Source organism: Macrobrachium nipponense, chromosome 14 (assembly GCF_015104395.2).
Source record: "Macrobrachium nipponense isolate FS-2020 chromosome 14, ASM1510439v2, whole genome shotgun sequence".
Lineage (NCBI taxonomy): Eukaryota > Metazoa > Arthropoda > Malacostraca > Decapoda > Palaemonidae > Macrobrachium > Macrobrachium nipponense.
The window spans coordinates 57,229,619-57,237,118 of NC_087207.1; the positions used below are offsets into that span (position 1 = coordinate 57,229,619).

General features: G+C 32.9%; 1 protein-coding gene across 1 annotated transcript in view; it reads left to right on the plus strand.

Moving 5' to 3' along the window:
- The window catches only part of LOC135226530 (syndecan-like), a gene marked incomplete at its 5' end in the record, with an annotated part of 27,568 nt that overhangs the window by 232 nt on the left and 19,836 nt on the right, over positions 1 to 7,500 (plus strand).

A 7,500-nucleotide genomic window follows, 5' to 3' on the forward strand; every position in this document is an offset into this window, starting at 1 on the left:
CTCTCTCTCTCTCTCTCTCTCTCTCTCTCTCTCTCTCTCTCTCTCCCCGTGTGTGTGTGTGCTCACAGAAATTAAATGCTTTATTGAAAGTTTTGCTAAAATAAGAATGTAGTTTGTAGTTTTTAAGTTAAATAGGAAAATACATATTGTGGCTTTATTGATGATACTGAGAGCAGTATTTGGTGAATACCTTCAACTGTTCTTGATTCTCTTTGACTTTTGTTGAAGAAGTTGTGTATATATATGTGAAAATCTGTTCATTAAATGAACACCAGAAAAGATCATTTAAGCTTGCAGTATTGCATCGTTGTGCATACTTGCACTTTCGGGTAAAATATCACTCATTTCGGGACTAACCTTACACAGAATAGAATGCCCATTTGCAAAAAGAGAGGTTGTGTTTTCCCCTTCTTACTGAATTGAAATGAGGCATTTAGTATACCCCAATATATGCCTGCACTTCAAGTCTCCCCCATAAAAGAAATTCACCTTTTGGGTCCTTCGCCAAATCTCAGTCTCTTGCAACGAAATGTTGATTTTCTCATATGATTATGAGGTTTCCAGCAGGATGTGATAGGAGAGAGGGAGAGATGGTGGGGAAAGAAAGAGGCGAAAAATATATATTGATGTGGTTTAATTTAAGAAAAGAGACACTTGAGGAAATGTAGAACATGTCTAGGGAGACTGACATACTATTGGTGAGGTTCCTGTGTCAGTTTACGAGTGGGCAAGGATTTGCCTTCTTTTCTTACGAGGCACTACGCACAGCTGCTGACCATAGCTTCTGCAACGCCTTATTACAAAAACCTATCAGTAGTCCCGTGAGATTACCACGTTATGTGGAAATTGATCGTTCCTTCTCATCATTCACAGGACTGCGGAAACCCTTTGCTTTCGTCTACTTTTCCAGATAATCTAAAACTGGGCAGCCCGTAAGATATTTATCGAGCACATTTGAGGCCTTATTGTTCTCTACTAAAGTTATTTTTGACGCTTTCACCAACTTGCTGAAGTATATTGCAAGTTTCCAAGGTTCCGTGACCTTTTATTTATTCTTTTTCTCATTAACGAGGCAGGGGCATTAACTCCTTCACCAAGCCATCTTCTTTAACCCGGCTCGTGAGTAGTACCCAAACCGGCCTGGCAGACTCAACTTCGTATCGCTCGCTACCTGCTGGAGTCGAAAGTGTTGTTAATCTGACAGAGGAATCTTGGCCATTCCAGAGGGCCGTAGAGGAAACTTTTGATCTAATTCTTGGCAAAGTTAAATCCGTAATCGCTCGCCCGTTGAAAAGAAGTTATTCCCGGCGGAATTAAACCGAAGTTGTAATTGCCTAGCGCGAGAAATTGCAGATATTGCTGAAATCTTATAAAGCTCGGCCGATGCCTAGAGAGTGTATTCCGGGTCGGTCGTTGAATGGAGTGGACGAGAAGGACGCTTCCAGGAAGGGAAGGTTCTGGGTGGCAGGAAAATTAAATAAATAAATAAATAAAGATTATTAGATAAACATGATCGTCTAATGGTCAGATTCGGCAGACTTATGTAACCGAATTGCAGGCTTTCTCTCTCTCTCTCTCTCTCTCTCTCTCTCTCTCTCTCTCTCTCTCTCTCTCTCTCGTTTGTTTTGAAATCGGAGTAATGGTTTTATTATTTTTATTTAAATTATTTGATATCTATTCTTATTGTTTTTTGACTTATTATTATTTTATTGATTTTAGTTTAATTTTTTATTTTTTATTTTTGTTAATTTTATTTATTTTTTTATTTTTCTTAATATTTTATTTTCATTATTATTATTTATATTTTTATTATTTTTTGTTTTATATTAATTATATTTATTTTTATTGTTTCATTTTTTTGTAATTTATATGATCATATTATTTAATTTTATTTTTACTTTTCATTTATATTACTTTTATTTTTACTTTATTTTATTTTCATTTTTTATTTTTATTATTCTTAGTTTTCTGTTTATTATTATTAGTTTTATTGTTCTTAATTATAAATTATTTATGTTTTCAATGATTATTATAGCTATTATTATTACTTTTGTTTTATTTTACTTCATTATTAAATTTATTTTATTTTTTATTTTTTTTATTTATATTTATTTTTATTATTATTTTCATCATTTTTAATTTTCTTTATTAAATTTATTTTTATTTTATTTTATTGATTTTATAAGTGTTATTTAAATTTTAAAGGTTTTATTATTTCATTTATTTTTCTTTTTTAATATTATTTTTATTTTAATTATTAAGTTGTTATTAATTTTTATTTTATTATTTTTTATTTATTTTTGTAATATTTTATTTTCATTATTTTTATTTTTAAGATTTTTTCATGTGCATATTTATTTTTGTTTTTATTATTTTTATGTAATTATTTTTATTAATGATATTTATATTTATATTACTACTAATTATATTTTTTTTATTTATATTCTTAGTTTTCTGTTTATTATTATTATTTTATATTGTTCTCGTTATTATGGTTTTTTTTAATTTTTGGTATTGCTATTAGTATTGTTTTTTATTTTTATTATATTGATTTTATTAATTTTTGATTTTGATTTTATTTAATATTTTCATATTTCATATTGTTTAATTTATATTTTGTTCATAATAAAATAATTTTATTTGAATTTATTATTTTTATTATTATAATTTTTATTGTTATTCTTATTACTTTTATTCTTTATTTTTATTTTATTTTTTTAATTTTGGGTTTAGTGTTTTATTTTGTTGTTAGTTCTATTTTTATTAATTTCTTATTATTTTATTTACAGAATTAGTACTATTATTTTCTTACTTTTATTTTTATTATTATGTGTCCCATTTTTATTGTTAATAATATTACTTTGTTATTCTTATTTTTTATTTTCATATCTATTTTTTATCTTCTGAAATTTTATTATTATTTTACTAATTGTATTTATTAATTTTTTAATTTTATGATTATTTTTATTTTTATAGTTATTGTTTGTATTATTAAATTTCATTATTATCATTTCACTTTTTGTATGTATATTATAGTATTTTTATATTTTTTATATTTATTATTATTTTTATTCATATTTTTGTTATTTTCATATTTATAACTTTTAATTTCAGGTTATTTTTATTATTATTATATACTTCATTACTATTATTTTTATTTGTATATCTCTATGATAGAAGTAAACCATCTTTTAAACGTGTTAAATTAAAAGTAATTGCTGCCTCAGCTGTAGTAATTTTATGCAGGTCTTTTTCATAATTGTGATTTTCTCATTGTTACTTAAACTTCTGAACAACGCACTGAAGGTTGGCATATCTAAAATAGGTAATTATGAAAGCCAATTTTGATTTTATTCAAAAATGCCAGAGGCTGTAGTTAAACATTCGTTGTAGAACCCGTAGAGTTTTTCAAAGTTACACTTTTTTTTATTCGAAGTCTGGATTCTGACTATTCCTTGGCACTACTTAAACAGGCTAGTAGAGCGCCTATGGAGGTCACTTTCACATGCAGGGTGAAGATCAGTGTATATATCTATATTTCAATCTTTACAAATAAAATATGATATCATATTTTATTTGTAAAAAGCATCAAAGCACTTCTCTCTCTCTCTCTCTCTCTCTCTCTCTCTCTCTCTCTCTCTCTCTCTCTCTTCTCTCTGTCGTCGCTTATTTATTTTCAAAATTAATGAGCTCTCTCTCTCTCTCTCTCTCTCTTTCTCTCTCTCGAATTGTGTACAGACCTTTCTCCTCCTTCCCCGTTCCCTTTTACTCAAGTCTCTCTCTCTCTCTCTCTCTCTCTCTCTCTCTCTCTCTCTCTCTCTCTCTCGACGTCTTCCGTCACGTAACTTTTCCGCTCGATAACCTGACAGCGGTGGCCCGTGGAATTTCGGGGTGGGTGCTCAAGCACATTTTTGGATGATACTGCACGACTGGAAAGACTTTAATTTACTTCTGCGTTCAAATCCTTTCTTTCAAAAGTTAGGAGGGGGCAGTCGGTGGGAGGGGAGGGGGAAGATTTGGCATCCCCCCACCCCAACCTCCCCCAATCCGTCTTCTTACGCTTGTTTTTTTATTACAAAAATGGCTCTGTTTTAGGTCAGATTTGTGTGTTTTTTGTTGCGTATGTAAAATATTCTTGAAGATTTTGCGTATTTTTAGCCCTTCCTTTTTAGCACCCTTTTTGCCGTATTTTACAGCTTTATTATTATTATTATTATTATTATTATTATTATTATTATTATATATTATTATTATATTATTATTATTATATTCGTATTATGATTATTATATTAGTTATTATTATTATTATTATTATTATTATTATTATTATTATTATTATTATTATATTTTACTTTATCGTTAATATTCAGAACGTGAACCCTGTTCATATGCAGCAAGCCACTAAAGGGGCTATTGACTGGAAATTCAAGCTTCCAAAGAATATGGTGTTCGTTTAAAAGAAGTAACGGAAGGTAAAAGAAAATACAGAAAAAAAGAGATCAGCGAATAGAAAACGTATTAGATATGAGTTATTCCATCCACCTTGATTCATATATACTCATTAAGCTACAAATGTCCTTTCATGTGTAATTCGCTCTAGCTTCGGTTAACATATATGATAATTGAAAAAGAAACCCACAAAATTACTTTGTAGAACGTGCAAGTTTACTTATAAGTATGTACATACCTACGCTTCTCTTGAAAAAGGGCCACAGATAGGGCCTGAAAGTACTCGAGTGCTGAGTAAAATAAAATGTAAATACTTATAAGTAAACACGTTATACACAGTAATTTTGTGGGGTTTCTTTTTCAATCTTCAGAATAAAACTGGAAGAAGTTTTTGTTTGGTTTATATATGAAAATATATTAATTCCGAGGTAGAGCGAATTAGATATTAAAGGACAGTTGTAGCTTAGTGAGTATATATATAAAAAAATAAACATCGAGAGCTGGGGCGTGCTTTTTTACCCCATTGGGAGAGGACAGGAACACTCGAAAGTGCCTCGCCTATGAGATAGATACGGCCGAGACGCGAGATAGCCAGCCGCGTCTTAGTGCAGGACGTCAAAGTCGTACCATCCCTGTTCAACAGCAATTAATGGCTTTTTCTCTTTCCTTTCTTTTCTCTCGAGAGTCAGATTCGGTTGGCTGGCGAGTGCATTATAGATTTTTGTCTCTCGCAGATGTATAGTTATTTTGTCGCTTGATGGAAAGTATGTAAAGTAAAGCCCCTTTTTTTATGTTTTCGTTTCCCTTTCCTCTTGAGTTTTGGGTGATCTCTCTCTCTCTCTCTCTCTCTCTCTCTCTCTCCTCTCTCTCTCTCTCTCTCTTATTCCGCTTTTAAAATCTAGTACTTTTTCTCATTTCCTCATCCCTTTTAGACTTATCTTTCTCTCACTCTCACTCAACTTCTAAAAACAAGTACTTTCTCTCATAACTGTTCCTCTCTCTCTCTCTCTCTCTCTCTCTCTCTCTCTCTCTCTCTCTCTGGTACAAGTGACTACTTCAGAATGATGACAGTGACACACCTGACGATGATGCTTGACGCTATTACTGTCCAAAGCGTCGTCAAAGCCTTTATAATGAGGCGGCTTCATTGCCCCATGGAACTAAGTTAGGGTGAACAAATTAAGTTAGACTCGACTCCCTCCTTCATTGTTCGGAGAATTTAAAACTATTCTGCTTGTCATGACGCCGGCCGACGTAATCTAGTTTAGCCTTAGAGGAAACTTCTCTTTAATGGAGTTAGCGAATTTTCAGGTGACAAAGGCTTTCGGGAAGTGCGACAGGAGAGAGAGAGAGAGAGCGAGAGAGTGTGTGTGTGTGTGTAAATATTATATAGAAAGGAATGGAAGAGAAACATTACTTCTTGGAAAGGAATGTAGGAGGCACATTTCTTCAGAGATAGGAATGGATGAGACGCAAAACTTCACTAAAAAGAATGGATGAGAAACACTTCTTCTTAGAAGTGAATGGATGAGACACATTACTTCATAGAAAGGAATGGATGAGACTCATAACTTCACAGAAAAGAATAGATTAGAAACATTTTTTAGAAGTGAATAGATGAATCACATTACTTCATAGATACGAATAGATGAGAAACATTACTTCATAGAAAGGAATGGATGAGACGCATTACTTCATAGAGGGGAATGGATGAGACACATAACTTCACAGGAAGGAATGGAAGTTAAATATTGAGAGAGAGAGAGAGAGAGAGAGAGAGAGAGAGAGAGAGAGAGAGAGAGAGAGAGAGAAGGGAATGGATGAGACTCATTAATTCATAGAAAGGAATGAATGAAAAACATAGCTTCATAGAAAGGAATGTAGGAGGCACATTACTTCATAGAGAGGAATGAATGAGATACATTACTTCATAGAAGGGAATGGAGGAGAAACATTGAGAGAGAGAGAGAGAGAGAGAGAGAGAGAGAGAGAGAGAGAGAGATTGGCTAATGAACTGGTAGGATGAACTCGTGGATCGGATCTGACAGAAAACAGCTGTTTCCTGAAGGTATTCCTTGAAGCAGTAATATGAAATGGTCTTCCTGTGCTCCCTTGCTTTCAATTCAACAGTGAGGTGAGAAGACGCTTCGTAAATATAAAAGAATATTGATGTTTATTTGTCTTTTACAACTGTACAATTTCATAATACGAATATATATGCAGTATTACGTTAATGTGCTCACACGGGACCTTATCCATTACCACAGTAAGTTCTCGGCGATTAAGCTGGTTTGCCAGTGTGCTTCTGACTCCATGTCCTTAAACAAACCGTGTATTTCTTTTTTCCTTATTTTAACATGTATGACTGGCGCTTATCTAATAATAATAATATCACTTTTACTTCTGAGCAAAATTATTTCTATCCCAGGTGCTTACGGAGACCTCTGGCAAAAGTGCTCAGTGCGAAAATTTTTTTTAGAAAATAAATTCTTAAAGATTCATTTGAATATCAAACTTCGGAACTGCATCGAATGGGGGTCATATATTTCGAAAATAGTCTTAACGGGAGAGTGCCATTGTGCAGATGACGATAAAAAAGAATATGGTCATCATATCCCCAGTGACAAAGGCGTTCGCCATCTCCCCAGAGAATTTATTTTCACCAGCGAAAAATGTATTGAACAGCTTGAACGTCGGTCAGAGGCTTCGGGATATCGATCCGCCTTTGATAACTAGTACAAAAATAATGGAGAGCGCCTCAGTGGCGTGTTCGGTATGGTGTTGGCGTGCCACCTCGTTCGATTCTCGGGCATTCCATTTAGGAGTGAGAGATGTGTCTTTCTGGTGACAGAAGTTCACTTTCGACGTCGTTCGAAAGTCACGTAAAGCCGTTGGTCCCGTTGCTGAATAACCACTGGTTCCGCGCAACGTAAAAAGACCATACAAACAAACAAACAAACAATGAATAATGGAGGACGAACTCATCCTAATCATCGTCGTTTCTTTCACCAAGAGAAAAAGCGAAAGATAGAAAATGTTTAGGAAATTTCC